We start from the raw sequence: 14,578 nt of genomic DNA on the forward strand, positions 1-14,578 counted from the left end.
ATCTTTGTACCCTATTACTGAACTTATTTGCTTGTTTACTTATGTATGTAGCTTTAATGCACTGAAACGGTCACCAGTATATAGTGTTGAATGGAATTAGTGAGAATGCATATCCTTTCCTTGTTCTCTATCTTAGGGTTGAAAGATTTAAATATTTCACAGTGAAATGCAATATTCATACTGTTAGCTGTCATTTTGTCACAGGTGCCCTTTGTAGTAGGCAGTCTCTGAGATGGCCCCCAGATATCCCCCTCCTTGTGGATACCCATGTGCAGTCTCCTTGAAAGTGGGCTGGGGTTTATTGACTTGCTTCTAATAAACAGAACACAGCAGAAGTGATGGCATGTCAATTTAAAGTTAAGGTCATAAAAGGACTGTGCCTGTCTTCTTGAGTCTCACTCCACCTTGCCAGCGTGCTCTGAGAGAAGCCAGATGCCATGCTGGGAGCTGCCCTATGGAGAGGCCCATATAGAAAAGGACTGAGGGAGGTGTCCAGCCAAAACGTAGTGCAGAACTGAGGTCTTTGCCCTACGGCTCAATGAAGATCTCAATTCTGTCAACAGTCATGTGAGGGAACTTAGAAATGTATGCCCTGCCAGTACGTGTTCACAGGAGATGGAAGCCCCAACTGACAGCCTGACGATAACCTCCTGAGTGACTTGAGCCATAGAGGCTCAGTTAAGCCACACCAAGATTCTCAACCCCAGAAACTGTGAGATGATGGTTTGTTATTTCCTTTCATTCTTGGTTTACTAAGAGTTTCTACACCTAATTTAATTCACCTAATGAATTGACACCTGATTTTGTCAAGTGCTTTTTTGGTACCAATTGAGATGATTATATCCTTTATTCTGTTAATGTAGTAAATTACATTGATCATGGTCATAATTATTATCCTTTTTATATATCGTTGGATTCAATTAGCTAATATTGTCTTAAGGATTTTTGCATCTGTGTTTGAGGGATATTGGTCTATTATTGAGACATAATTCATATACTATAAAATTCACCATTTTAAAGCTAGTGTACAATTCAGTGGTTTTTAGTATATTCACAAGGTGTACAACCATCACTTTTATTTGAATCTAGGACATTTTTATCAGCCCCAAAAGCAACTCTGTTCCCATTGATAGTCACTCCTCATTCTTCCCTTCCCCAAGCCCCTGGCAACTACTAATCTATTTTCTGTCTCTGTGACTTTGCATATTGTGGATAGCTCCTATAAACACACCCCATGTGGCCTTTTGTGTCTGGCTCCTTTTATTTAGCATACCATTTTTAGGGTTCCTCCATGTTGTAGCATGTACTTCACAGTATTTCATTTCTTTTCATGGCTCAATGTTACACTGTGGATATGCCACATTTGGTTTATCCTTTCATCAGTTGTGCCCATTTGAATTATTGTCACTTTTCAGCTATTACGAATAATGTTGCTGTGAACATTTGCACAGAAGTTTTGATGTGGACATATGATTTTAATACTCCTAGGGATATACCTAGGAGTGGAATTTTTGGATTATATGGTAAGTCTATGTCTAACTTTTTGAGAAACTGCCCAACTCTTTCCCACAGTGACTGTATCATTTTTCATTTCCACCAGAAATATTCCAGTTTCTCCACATCTTCACCAATACTTTTTAGTAAAGTCTTTCTTATTATTGCCAATCTAATGAGTATAGCATCTTATTGTGATTTTGATTTGCATTTCTCTGGTGGATAATGATGTTGAGCATCTTTTCATGTGCTTATAGCTATATGATTATCTTCTCTGGAGAATTGTCTCTCAGCTTCTTTGCCTAGTTTTTTTTTTTTAATTGGGTTGTTTGTATATTTGTTATTGAGCTATAATAGTTTTTAATATATGTATATTTTAGATAAAAGTTCCTTGGTGGATATATTATTTCTGAAAATTTCCTCCCATTTTTTGGGTTATCTTTTCATTTTCTTGATATCTTTTGAAGCATAAAAGTTTTTAATTTTTAAGATATCTGGTTTATTTTTCCTTTTGTTTTTGTTAAAGTCACAACAAAAGACTTTGCCTCATTCAAAGTCATAAAAATTTATACTTAAGTTTCCTTCTAAGAACTTTATAATTTTTTGCTCTTACATTTAGTTTTTTTTCACCTTAAAATTAATTTTTAGCCTTACCAGGCAGTGGCGCAGTGGATAGAGCATCAGACTGGGGTGCAGAGGACCCAGGTTTGAAACCCCAAGGTCACTGGCTTGAACACAGGGTCACTAGCTTGAGCGTGGGATCACAGACATGACCCCATGGCCACTGGCTTGAGCCCAAAGGTCGCTGGCTTGAAGCCCAAGGTCGCTGGCTTGAGCAAGGGGTCATTTGCTCTGCTGTAGCTCCCCAGTCAAGGCACATATGAGAAAGCAATCAAGGAACAACTAAGGAGACAAAAAGAGTCACAACGAAGAATTGATGCTTCTCATCTCTCTCCCTTCCTGTCTGTCCCTATCTGTACCCCCTCCACACACACACACACACACACATAAATTTTTTTTTAATTTTTATCAGGAGTTTTAGTGGCGTCCAAATTCATTATTTTGCCTGTTGATATCGTGCTGTCATAGCATCATCTGTTGAAAAAAACTACTCTTCCTTCCACTGAATTGTCTTGACAACATCCCTTGTCAATAATATCAGTTGACCATAGATATATGAGCTTTTTTTAATGGATTGCCAGTTCTATTCTATTGGTCTATATGTCTATCTTTATGCTAGTACCACACTTAAATTTTTAAAAATTTATTTCTTTTTAGAGAGAGAGAGAAAGAGAGAAAGAGAAAGGGAAGGAGAGAGAGAGAGATTGATTTATTGTTCCACTCATTTATAATTCACTGGTTGATTCTTGTATGTGCCCTGACCAAGGATTAAACCCACAACCTTGGCATGTCAGGATGATGCTCTAACCTGCTGAGCTACCCAGCCAGGGCCACACTTTCTTGATTTACTGTAGCTTTGTAAAAAGTTTTGAAATTGGGAAATATAAATCTTCCAACTTTGTTTATTCCTTTTCAAGATTGCTTTGGCTATTCTCAATCCCTAGCATTTCCACATAAATATAATATTAGGACTAGCTTATCAATTTCTGCAAAGAAGCAGAAAGAATTTTGATAGGGTCTATGTCGACTATATGGATTAATTTAGAGAATATTGCCATATTAGCAATACTACATCTTTTGATTCATGATCATGGGATTTTTTTTCATTTATTTAGCTCTTTATACATTTCTTTCAACAATATTTTATAGTTTATAGTGCTCTTATATTGACTTTGTATTTTTTTAACATCAGGATGGTAATGCTGTTTTCAAAAAATTACTTGGAAATTAGTAGGATTGGTATTATTTTTTCCTTTAGTATTTGTTAGAATGTACTAGTAAAACCATCTGGGCCTGAAATGTTGGGAATATTTTTTTTTTTTTTTTTTCATTTTTTCTGAAGGTGGAAACAGGGAGAGACAGTCAGACAGACTCCCGCATGCGCCCGACCGGGATCCACCCGGCACGCCCACCAGGGGGCGACGCTCTGCCCACCAGGGGGCGATGCTCTGCCCATCCTGGGCGTCACCATATTGCGACCAGAGCCACTCTAGCGCCTGAGGAAGAGGCCACAGAGCCATCCCCAGCGCCCGGGCCATCTTTGCTCCAATGGAGCCTTTGGCTGCGGGAGGGGAAGAGAGAGACAGAGAGGAAAGCGCGGCGGAGGGGTGGAGAAGCAAATGGGCGCTTCTCCTGTGTGCTCTGGCCGGGAATCGAACCCGGGTCCTCCGCACGCTAGGCCGACGCTCTACCGCAATATTTTAAATTATGAATTCAGTTTTTTAAAAAGATGTAAGAAAGTATACATCAAAAAGCCAATTTATTGTATGTTAATTTAAAAATAAAATGAAAATATGGTTATTTAACTTTCAGATATTTAATTTTATTTACATTTTAGTGTATTTTTTATTGCCAAGTTTATTGGCCCATAGTTGTTTGTAATATTACCTTAGCCACATTTTAATGTTATTTTAAGTCTCACTTTAAGGTTCTTAAGTCTGTAGTGATGACTGGTATTGATAATTGAGTCCTTTTTCTTTAAAAGTCTAACTAGTTTAACTTTTATCATTTTAGACTATTCACCTTGGATTTCATTGGCTTTCTTCTATTGCTTATTCATTTTCTATTTCATCGATCTTTGCTCTTATATGATATTTATCCCCTTTCTTCTTCTCCTTCTCCCCCTCCCCCTCCCCTCTCCTCCCCTCCTCCTCCTCCTCCTCCTTTTCTTTCTCCCTTTTCCTCTCGCTCTGTCCCTCTCCCTCCCCTCCTCTTCCCTTCCCCTTCCCCCTTCTTCTCCTCCCCCTCCCCCTCCCCCTTCTCCTCCTCCTCCTTCTCCTCCTCCTCCTCCTCCTCTTCCTTTTTTTAAGTGACAGGAGGGGAGATGATGAGCCAGACTACCGCATGTGCCCCGACTGGGATCCACCCAGCAGTCCTCATCTGGGGCTGATGCGCTGTGACCAACTGATCTATCCTCTGTGCCTGAGGCAGATGCTTAGACCAACCAAGCCACTGGTTGTGATAGGCAAAGAAAGAGGGAGGAGGAGAGAAGCAGATGGTTGTGTCTCACGTGTGCCCTGACCGGGGATTGAACCTGGGATATCCACATGCTGGGCTGATGCTCTGTCTACTGAACAGACCAGCCAGTGCCTGTTTTAATTTTCTGTGTAGAAAATCATGAAATTTGATAGTGAGGACAGTTTTATTTCTTACTTTCTACTCTCCATGCCTTTTGTCTCTTTTTCTTGACTATCGCACTGGCCAGCACGGTGTGCTATTGAATAGACATGGTAAGAGAGCACATTCTGGCCTGTTCCCAATCCTAAGAGGAAAACACTTTCACTATTAAGTATGTTATTAGCAGTATGTTTTTATAGATGCCTTCTATTAAGAAAATTTTCTGCTATAATAATAGTTTGATGAGAGTTTTTATCATGAATAGATTGGGGGTGTTATCAAATGCTTTTCTGCTTATAGTGAGATGACCACATGGCTTCACTTCATTCTGCTAATAATACAGGGCATCATATTGGTTGACTTTCAAATGTTGATCCAGCCTTACATTCCTAAGATAACTTGGTACAGTGTTATGATGTACTCATGTTTTTATATATTGCTGAATATGCAAGTGTTTTGTTGAGGATTTTTGCATCTATGTTCATCAGAGATACTTTTCTGTAGTTTCTTCAATTGTAATATATTTCTCTGGTTTGAGTATTAGGGTTATGGTAGCCTCATAAAACAAGTTGACTAGCATTGCATTCTTTTCTATTTTATGGATGAGATTGTGGGGTATTATTTCTTCCTTAAGTTGAATATTTGAGGAAGTAAAAGTTAATATTTTACTATTTCAAGTAAAATACAAAAGTATTACAACCGTAAAGATATTATTAGCCTCCTTCTTTATGTTATAGTTGTCATAGGTATTATATGCATACTGAGTCCTCCTCTTAGGGTTCTGTAGATTATCATATTTTCTTTCAACAGGCAATGTGTGTTTTTAAAAACTCACAAGAGCAAAAATTTATATTAATTATATTATATTTATTATATTTAATTATATTTATTATATTATATTATGTTATATTTATTATATTATATTTACTATATTATATTTATTATATTATATTTATAGTATTATATTGTATTATATCATATATCATATCATATCATATCATATCATATTATATTATATTATATTTACCCTTCTTGTTTCTCTTCCTTCATTCCTGAAGATCCAACTTTCCCTTCGGCCTAGAAAACTTCCTTCAGCATGTATTTTAGAGCAGTTCTGCTGATGAGAATTTCTCTTGATTCCTTTTTCAAGTAAAGGAACCTAAGAGAATTTACTTATTTTGCTTTCATTTCTGAAGGATATTTTCACTAGATATAGAATTCTGGATTAACATTTATTTTTCTTAATCTTTGGTATTTGGCAGTTTGATTTAGATATGTCTGGGTGTGCTATTCTTTGTATTTACTCTGTTTTAGGTCTATTTAACTTTTTGTTTTTTTGAAAATTTATGCATTTTGACCAAATTTGCTAAGTTTGACATGTCTTCAAATATATTTTTTTCTGTGATAATCTTTCTTTCTCTTTTAGGGATCCCAATGACATGAAAGGCCTTTTGAAATTGGCACTCAACCCTGGCCGATTGGCTCAGTAGTAAAGCGTCGGCCTGGCATACAGGATTCCCAGGTTTGATTCCCGGCCAGGGCACACAGGAGAGGCGCCCATCTGCTTCTCCACCCCTCCCCCTCTCCTTCCTCTCTGTCTCTCTCTTCCCCTCCTGCAGCCAAGGCTCCATTGGAGCAAGGTTGGCCCAGGCACTGAGGATGGCTCCGTGGCCTCTGCCTCAGGCGCTAGAGTGGCTCTGGTTGCAGCAGAGCAACACCCCAGATGGGCAGAGCATCGTCCCCTGGTGGGCATGCCGGGTGGATCCTGGTCGGGCGCATGCAGGAGTCTGTCTGACTGACTCCCGGTTTCCAGCTTAGGAAAAATACAAAAAAAAAAAAAAAAAAGAAAAAGAAATTGGCACTCAAGTCTCTAAAGGTCTGTTCATTTTTTTTTTTTCTTAATAAATTTTCCTCTGCTTTTACTTTGGGTAATTTCTCTTGATCTGTGTTCAGGTTTGCTTTTTTTCCTGTCATCTTCATCTTACTATTGAACCCATCCAGTGGTTTAGAAACATTCAGATGTTGTATTTATCAGCTTTAAAATTCTCATTTGGTTCTGTTTGTTTGCTGGACATGTCTATTTTTCCATTCACTTTAAGAATATTTATCTTTACCTCATTGGGGATGATGACCTCACTGCTTTAAAAACTGATAATTCTAACATCTGATCTGCTTTAGGGTTGACATCTGTTGATGTCTCTCCCTTAAGAATTGGTCAGATTTTCCTGCTTCTTGGTATGTTGAGTAATTTTGTATTGTACCCAGGGCATTCTGTACATTATGTTGTAAGGCTCTGGGTCCTGTTAAAATATAGAGGATGTTGATTTGCTTTAGTAGGCCATCAACCTGGTTAGGTTCACATGACAAGTTCTGTCTTGCCCACTGTGGGCAGTCTCCTGGATGCTCTTTGAGTATGTTCTGCATCCATGCAGCCTAGAAAAGTGCACTTGGGGTTTGTGTTGGTTGATACATGGAATTAGGGGTCACCTTTTCCTGATCCCTCCTCCATAGGATTTCTCCCAATTCTCCAGTTTCCAGGGGCTCCCTGCCCTGGTCCTTTTGCTAGATGGCTGGGGTTTTATTAGTGCTTTAGTCACTGGCATTGTTTCACAGTTTGGGGTGACAGGGCTCATGGAAAATAGTGAAGTGCATATAGAAAAGAGGAAAAATAGAGCTCTTTGCACAGTAGGGCTCCCCACCCCCCTCCCAAAGGGACAGGCTTTTGGCAGGGGCTTTTGGTGCTGCATTGGCACCATTGGCTGGCATGGTCCTGCCTTCTCAGACTACAGCAGCCTTGGGGCAGGGCCAGGGGAGGAAAAGGCAATTTAGAACAATGAGGACCCTGCATGATCTCTGGCTTTCTGGGGCCACACTGGCCCAAAGGAGGACATTTCTTGAAGTGTTTGCCTCTGAAATTTCCTAGTTTGATTCACCCTTGGGTTGAAGCAAAGTGATAAAGGGAAAAAAGACAAAACAACAACAACAAAAAAACCCATAACTCATTACCACTGTAATGATTGTACTTGAAGTTTTTGACTTTTCTCCACAATCTACCTGCTGTTACTTTTTAAAAAGTTGTTTTTTCCAGCCTGATGGTGGTGGTACAGTGTATAGCATGTCACCCTGGCATGCTGAGGACCCAGGTTTGAAACCTCAAGGTCAACGGCTTGAGTGTGGGATCATTGACATGATCCCATGGTTGCTGGCTTAAGAAAAGAAAAGGGTCACTGGCTTGGCTAGAGCCCCCCCCCCCCATCAAGGTACGTATGAGAAGCAATCAACGAATAGCTGAAGTGCCACAACTAGAAGTGGATGCTTCTCATCTCTCTCCCTTCCTTTGTCTTCCCCCCTCGACCCACCCTGTTTTTCTCTCTCGCTAAATTTTTTTCCCCATTGATTTGAGCAAGAGAGAAAGAGAGAGAGAGAGAAGCATCAACTTGTTGTTCCACTTAGTTGTTCCATCTAGCTGTGCATTCATTGGTTGCTTCTTGTGTGTGCTCTGACCAGAGATTTAACCCACAAATTCGGCACGCAGGGATGATACTTCCTCTGCTGAGCCGCCCAGCCAGGGCCCTGCTGTTACTTACTTATGAGGAGCCTCAGGCAGCTGCTCTTCTGAGTTTTGTCCAACATTGACAGTCGTAATCAGTGGGAGAGGCTACAGGAGGCTTACTCCACCTTGGTAGGAACCTTGGGGACCTTGTGCTTTCTGCATTTCCCAGCTCACACGTGGGCCCTTACACCACATGTGCGGTACATGTGGACCCAGAAAACTCTGGCTGATGGAAAGGAAGATCCCATTTCTGTATAATAAGCGGAATATTCTTGCTTCCCAGATTCACACAAGGTGGGTTCTCTGCCTCCCAAGCAGCCTGTTTCTTTGATCTCTGTTTGCATTAGGGCATTGGGAATTAACTGGCCTTGGCCTAATTGTTTTCTGGGGCAGACAGAGCCAGAAAGAGTAAGTACAAGTCTAGTCTCTGGCATTTGTTAGCTTTTTGACATTGGAAGAGTAGCTTTACTTCTCTGAGCTTGAATTCCCACATCTATAAAATGTTATATAAAATGCCTGATGTGGATGCTGTTAATTCTGTTAAGAATTATTTATGTGGTAGTTGCCTTGTCAGGCATTGTTCTAGGCACTGGGCCGATGATAATGAAAGAAAAAGGCGGGCAAGAATTTCACTCTTTGTGCATCTTATATTCTAGGGGTGGGTGGGGAATCATGAAAAATGTAAGTGTGGGAATTAGATACAATTTTTTAAAAGCAAGACTAGTATATATATGGTACATATATACAATGGAATACTAAGGGGCTATGAAAAAGGAAATATTACTTTTTGCAACAATATGGAGGGACCTGGAAACTATTATGTTAAGTGAAATAAGCCAGGCAGAGAAAGAAAAATATCATATGACCTCACTCATTTGAGGAATCCAAGGAATGTGAACTGAGGAACGGAATAGAGACAGAGGAGGGATCAAAGGGACAGAGGAAAAGAGGACAGAGGGAAAGGGGATGATAGGAGGGGATAAACCTGAAGGGAAGGGGGGAGGGCACTGTAGGGGGGGCAAGGGAGATGTTGAGGGGAATAGGGGGGAGGGGAGAGGCATTCGGGGTGACCCTAGAATCTATGTAAACACAATTAATTAAAAAAAAGAATATTTGAACGTTAAAGTCGCTTCTCATGTGTTAATAACTGTGCTATGGTTGTTAATACTGCTGTCGAGTTTACATTGTTGAAATATTATTGTGGTATGTTTTATTAAATATTTTAACACATAAAAACAAATAAATAAATAAATAAAAGCAAGACTAGTAAGCACTCAGTATACGTGTCTCACCTACATGTGAAGTACTGCACAGCGCATTCCTCACTGCGCAGGTGCCAACCAGCTTTCCCAGGATCAGTCCTGAGAATTAAAACGAGCCCCAGTTAGTTGACTTAAAACCTAAGTGAGTCTTGGCTTCACTTCTCTGATGATCTAGTTATGCGCGTCCCTCCTGGTTACGTCCAGAAATAGAAGTGCTCCAAATCTCTTCCCAGCAGAGCCGTTACATGTGAGAGACGGGGCTTAACCTACAGGAGGTCACTGGGGACAATGAAGTATGTTGTTTGTTGTTTTTTAATCTCAAAACTGAAAGGTTCACTCTTGTGGCTACTGTAGTGAAGAAGAGATAAGCTGTGTTCCCTGCTGTCTGGGGCCGGCAGAATCACAGTCAGTTTACGTTAGTCGTTTGCTGTGTGTACAGCTGTTTCTAAAGCCCTTTTCTATCCATGATCTCATTTAATGCTCACAATCTTCCTGGAAGGAGAAGGAGAAGTGAGGACAGAAGGAGACAGAGGAGGAAGGGAGAAGATGATAATGGTAATGGGGATGATGAGATTAATAGCTACTTGTATGGGCACTGGCTGTGAATACGAGCAATGCCTCCTTTAGTAGATGAGCAGGACCAAGATCCTGAGGCCCAGGCACTCAGTGGCAGGGACAGGTCTGAATCCCATGCCCAGACCAGTGCTCTCTTCACTGTCCCCTGAATTTGCACAGAGACAGGCAGACTTAGGGTCCTATTAGTCATGTGACTCCAGTTGCCTCACAGAGCACTCCCTCCCTCCCACCACCTCGAGCACAGAAAGGTTCACAGCAAGACCCTCTAGTGCACTCAGTCCTGGGTGGTGCCCTCGCCCCCGTACAGGCACTCGGGCTGTGGCTTAGTTGTCCATCACATAAGGTGGATAGCACCCAGGGAAGTGTTCGGCTGGGCATTTTAACCTGGATGATTCAATGATGCTATTCAGGAGCATGACATGTTGACTTGGATGTTTTGACACTGGAACATTTTGACAGTCTAAAGAAAGAACATTTTAAAATATGTTAAAATTTCAGCTTACAATGTTTGTTTTAATACCTAATGATGTGAACAGTTGATGTCCTTGATTCCACCCCTGTGCTCTGAATATGAGGTCCTAAAATGGGGAGGCTCTGGGTTAGGGTTGGGTGGGAGTGAGGAGGATGTGATTAAAGCAATATATAGATGATGTATTAAAGAATTGTACACTTGACAGCTATACATGCTGTAAAGCCAGTAGCCACAACCACCATCACAGCCACCTGGCCCAAGCAGATTCGCATTTGATTCGGACAGATGGTAATGAGATAACAGAGCCAAGAAATGGTAGGCCATTAGCTTTAATCTTAACTTGCACCCAGCGGGCGAGAAAATACACACAGTGGGAAAACCCTTTCCATTCAGGGCTCCCAAAGCCACTGACTTATCCGAGTTTTCTAGAATCAAAGGTTTCTACCTCACCAGCCTTATTCACCTCTGTTTCCCATCTCCTTCTCTGCACAAACTGGCTTCTCCTTCAGCACTCCAGTATCTTGGCTGCCTCTTCTCTGCAATGCTAATTTCAGGAACAGAGTGAGAGAGAGCCCCTAGTCTCCCTTATTTTATAGTGTAGAAATTAAAGCCCTTAAGCCAATATACAAATAAAGAAGTCTCTGATACAAAGCCACTTTTCTGAGGCATAAATGGGATTCCTCATAAGAGTGCACCACCCCACATCATGCAACAGTCAAGGGTGTGGGGAAAAGCTTAGTGTTGAGAAGATCTTAGTATTAAAAGGATGGGAAAGGCTTAGTCTTAAAACAAAGCCTTAGGCTATAATGACCCTGCCTGCTTACAGCTTGTCTCCCACACCCAATGCAGACTATAAGTTAGCAAACATATATATCACATTTACAAACTTACTTGACCCACACATGCATATTAACCAATGTCACTCCACTGCTTCCCCCAGGGTTTCCCTGTAAGGGCACTTGGATGTGGTGTGTGGACATGGACACTGCTCTTTCTTACAACTGCTTCTGTAGTGTCTTGGGGTTTTGCTTGCTCGTCTTTGGCTTTTTCAGTTTGTGAGCTGCATTCATAAAAGCAAGAACTCAAATCGAAAGGCTGTCTCAACTCACGAACATAGACAAAAGCGAAGTGGTTAACAGGAGAGGGAGTAGGGGAGGGGAGTAAAGAGCGACAAATATATGGTGATGGAAACTGAGCTGACTTTGGATGATGGGCACACAATGCAGCCAGCAGTTCAAATCCTATAGAGATGTTTACCTGAAACCTATGTATTCTTTTTTTATTTTTTTATTTTTTTTATTTTTTAAAGAGACAGAGAGTGAGAGAGAGGGATAGACAGAAACAGACAGACAGGAATGGAGAGAGATGAGAAGCATCAATCATTAGTTTTTCATTGCGCGTTGCAACACCTTAGTTGTTCATTGATTGCTTTCTCATATGTGCCTTGACCGCGGGCCTTCAGCAGACCGAGTAACACCTTGCTGGAGCCAGCGACCTTGGGTTCAAGCTTGTGGGCTTTTCCTCAAACAAGATGAGCCCGCACTCAAACTGGCAACCTCGGGGTCTCGAACCCGGGTCCTCTGCATCCCAGTCCAACGCTCTATCCACTGCGCCACCGCCTGGTCAGGCGAAACCTAAGTATCCTTATTGATCAGTGTTACCTCATTAAATTTAAGTATTAAAAAGTTTAAAAAAAGAAAGGCTGTCTCAAATCCCAGCTTTATAGGAAAGTTGTCTACTGAGAACATGAGCTTTCAAGTCAGGCAGACAAAGGTTTAGCCTGGCCTCTATCACTTTCTTAATTGATCAGATTAACTTCTCTGAACCTCAGTGCTATGAACTGAATTGTGTCCCACCAAATTCATATGTTGGAGCTCTAATCCAAATCTGATGCTATTGGGAGAGTGGGGTCTTTGGGAGATAATCAGACTTAGGTGAGATCATGAGGGTGGGGCTCTCATGATGGGATTAGTGCCTTTACAAGAAGAGACACCAGAGAGCTTTCTCGCTTTCTCTTTTTCCTCCCTATGCAGCTCTCTCGGTCATCTCTCACCTCCTTCCCAACTCCCATGTGAGCACATGGCGATAAGACAGCCATCTGTGAGCCAGGAAGAGAGTTCTCATTATAACCCAACTATGTTGGCACCATGATCTTTGACTTGCCAGCCTCTAACAACTACGAGAGAGTTAATTTCTCTTGTTTAAGACACCCAGCCTATTATTTTATGGCAGCCTGAGCAGACTAAGACACTTGGTTTCTTCATTTGTAAAATGGAGGTTATACTATCTCTACTTTGTAGACTTTAAAGAATTTGAACAAATTGTATATGTGACTAGTAGTTTGCATCCATATACTAAGACATTTTTAGTTTATATCATCACAATCATTATTATGATAATTATAAACAATAATATTAGGGGCTCAATATTCCACTGAAATGAATTACTGAGATAATACAAGTTTACTTTCTTAGGCAACAAACTCTAAATCAAAACACATTTCTAGACCAAATAATGCACATCCCATCTTTCCTGCCTTCTTAAATAGTATCACAAAGGCAATCCCTTGTAGTGCAGAACATCAGTAAGAGTATGGTTTTGTGAAAGTTTTGTTTCATGTATTTATCCATAAAGTGTAGGAGTGTTCTGAAATGTGTGGTCACGTGTATTTGCTGGGCATTTTATGTGCTTCCACGCCTTCTGTGTATCTTTATTGATGAGGTGTTTCTTCAGGTCTTCTATCGATGTTTTTCTTCAGACTCTGTTCCACTTTATTTTTAACAAGTTATTAGCCTTTTCATTCAGTCTGTGTGTCACCCTAGTGGTTACTATTTTTATAGCTTTATCATTTCTCCACATTTTAATATTGTTAACATTTGTCTTCAAAAAAAAAAAAATCAAATTTAGGAGTTTCAACCAGGACCAATTCTACATAAACCTTTTACTTCCATGGGGCAAAATTTAAATCTTGAAATATAATTCTTTTTAAATTAATTTATTTGAGGGGGATAAGATATTTCCCCCCCCCCCAAGTAGTATACATCACTGTGTAAGTTTAAGGCATACAACGTCATGATTTGATTTGCCTATATTGTGAAATGGTTGCCACAATATAGAAACAAACAAAAATTCTCCTTGTGATGAGAACTCTTAGGATCTACTCTTTTAATGCTCCTGTGTACCACACGGGATGTGACCTGGAGGCATCGTGTCCTGTGTCACATTCCCAGTGCTTATGTGTCTGGTCCCTCTGCCCCTTGCCTCTGGTGACCACATATCTGATCTCTTATGCTATGAGTTTGGTGTGTGTACATGTGTGTGTTTTAGATTCCACATACAAGTGAGATCATATGGCATTTGTATGACTTTCTTCACTTAGCAAATGCCTTCAAGGTTCATCCATATTTTTGCAAATGGTAGGATTTCCTCATTTGTATGGCTGAATAATCTATCTATCTATCTATCTATCTATCTATCTATCTATCTATCTACCTATCTATCATCTATCGCTTTAATCTACAAATAAATAAAACAACTTCTTTATCCATTCATCCGTCGATGGACACTTAGGTTGTTTCCATGTATTGGCTATTGTAAATAATGTTGCTATGAACATAGGGGTGCAGGTATCTTTTTGAGTTAGTGTTTTCATTTCTTTTTTTTTTTTTTATAAATTTTTATTAATGTTAATGGGATGACATTAATAATTCAGGGTACATATATTCAAAGAAAACATGTCTAGGTTATCTTGTCATTAAATTATGTTGCATACCCCTCACCCAGAGTCAGATTGTCCTCCGTCACCCTCTATCTAGTTTTCTCTGTGCCCCTCCCCCTCCCCCTAACTCTCTCCCTCCCTCCCTCCTGCATCCTCCCTCCCCCCACCCCTGGTAACCACCGCTCTCTTGTCCATGTCTCTTAGTCTCGTTTTTATGTTCCACCAATGTATGGAATCATGTAGTTCTTGTTTTTTTCTGATTTACT

At 40.5% G+C, this 14,578-nt stretch overlaps 1 long non-coding RNA gene across 2 annotated transcripts in view; it reads left to right on the plus strand.

The window, feature by feature from the left end:
- The window catches only part of LOC136377319 (uncharacterized), a 148,513-nt gene that overhangs the window by 123,314 nt on the left and 10,621 nt on the right, over window positions 1–14,578 (plus strand). Inside the window, exon 3 of one of the 2 annotated variants that reach the window (XR_010746281.1) lies at window positions 6,158–6,247. The exons of the other annotated variant lie outside the window; for it this stretch is intronic. This is a non-coding gene — a long non-coding RNA (uncharacterized lncRNA). Of the gene's footprint in view, window positions 1–6,157; window positions 6,248–14,578 lie in introns of those variants that run through there. 2 annotated transcript variants of the gene reach the window in all.

This window comes from Saccopteryx leptura, chromosome 6 (genome assembly GCF_036850995.1).
Source record: "Saccopteryx leptura isolate mSacLep1 chromosome 6, mSacLep1_pri_phased_curated, whole genome shotgun sequence".
NCBI classification, from domain to species: Eukaryota; Metazoa; Chordata; class Mammalia; order Chiroptera; family Emballonuridae; genus Saccopteryx; species Saccopteryx leptura.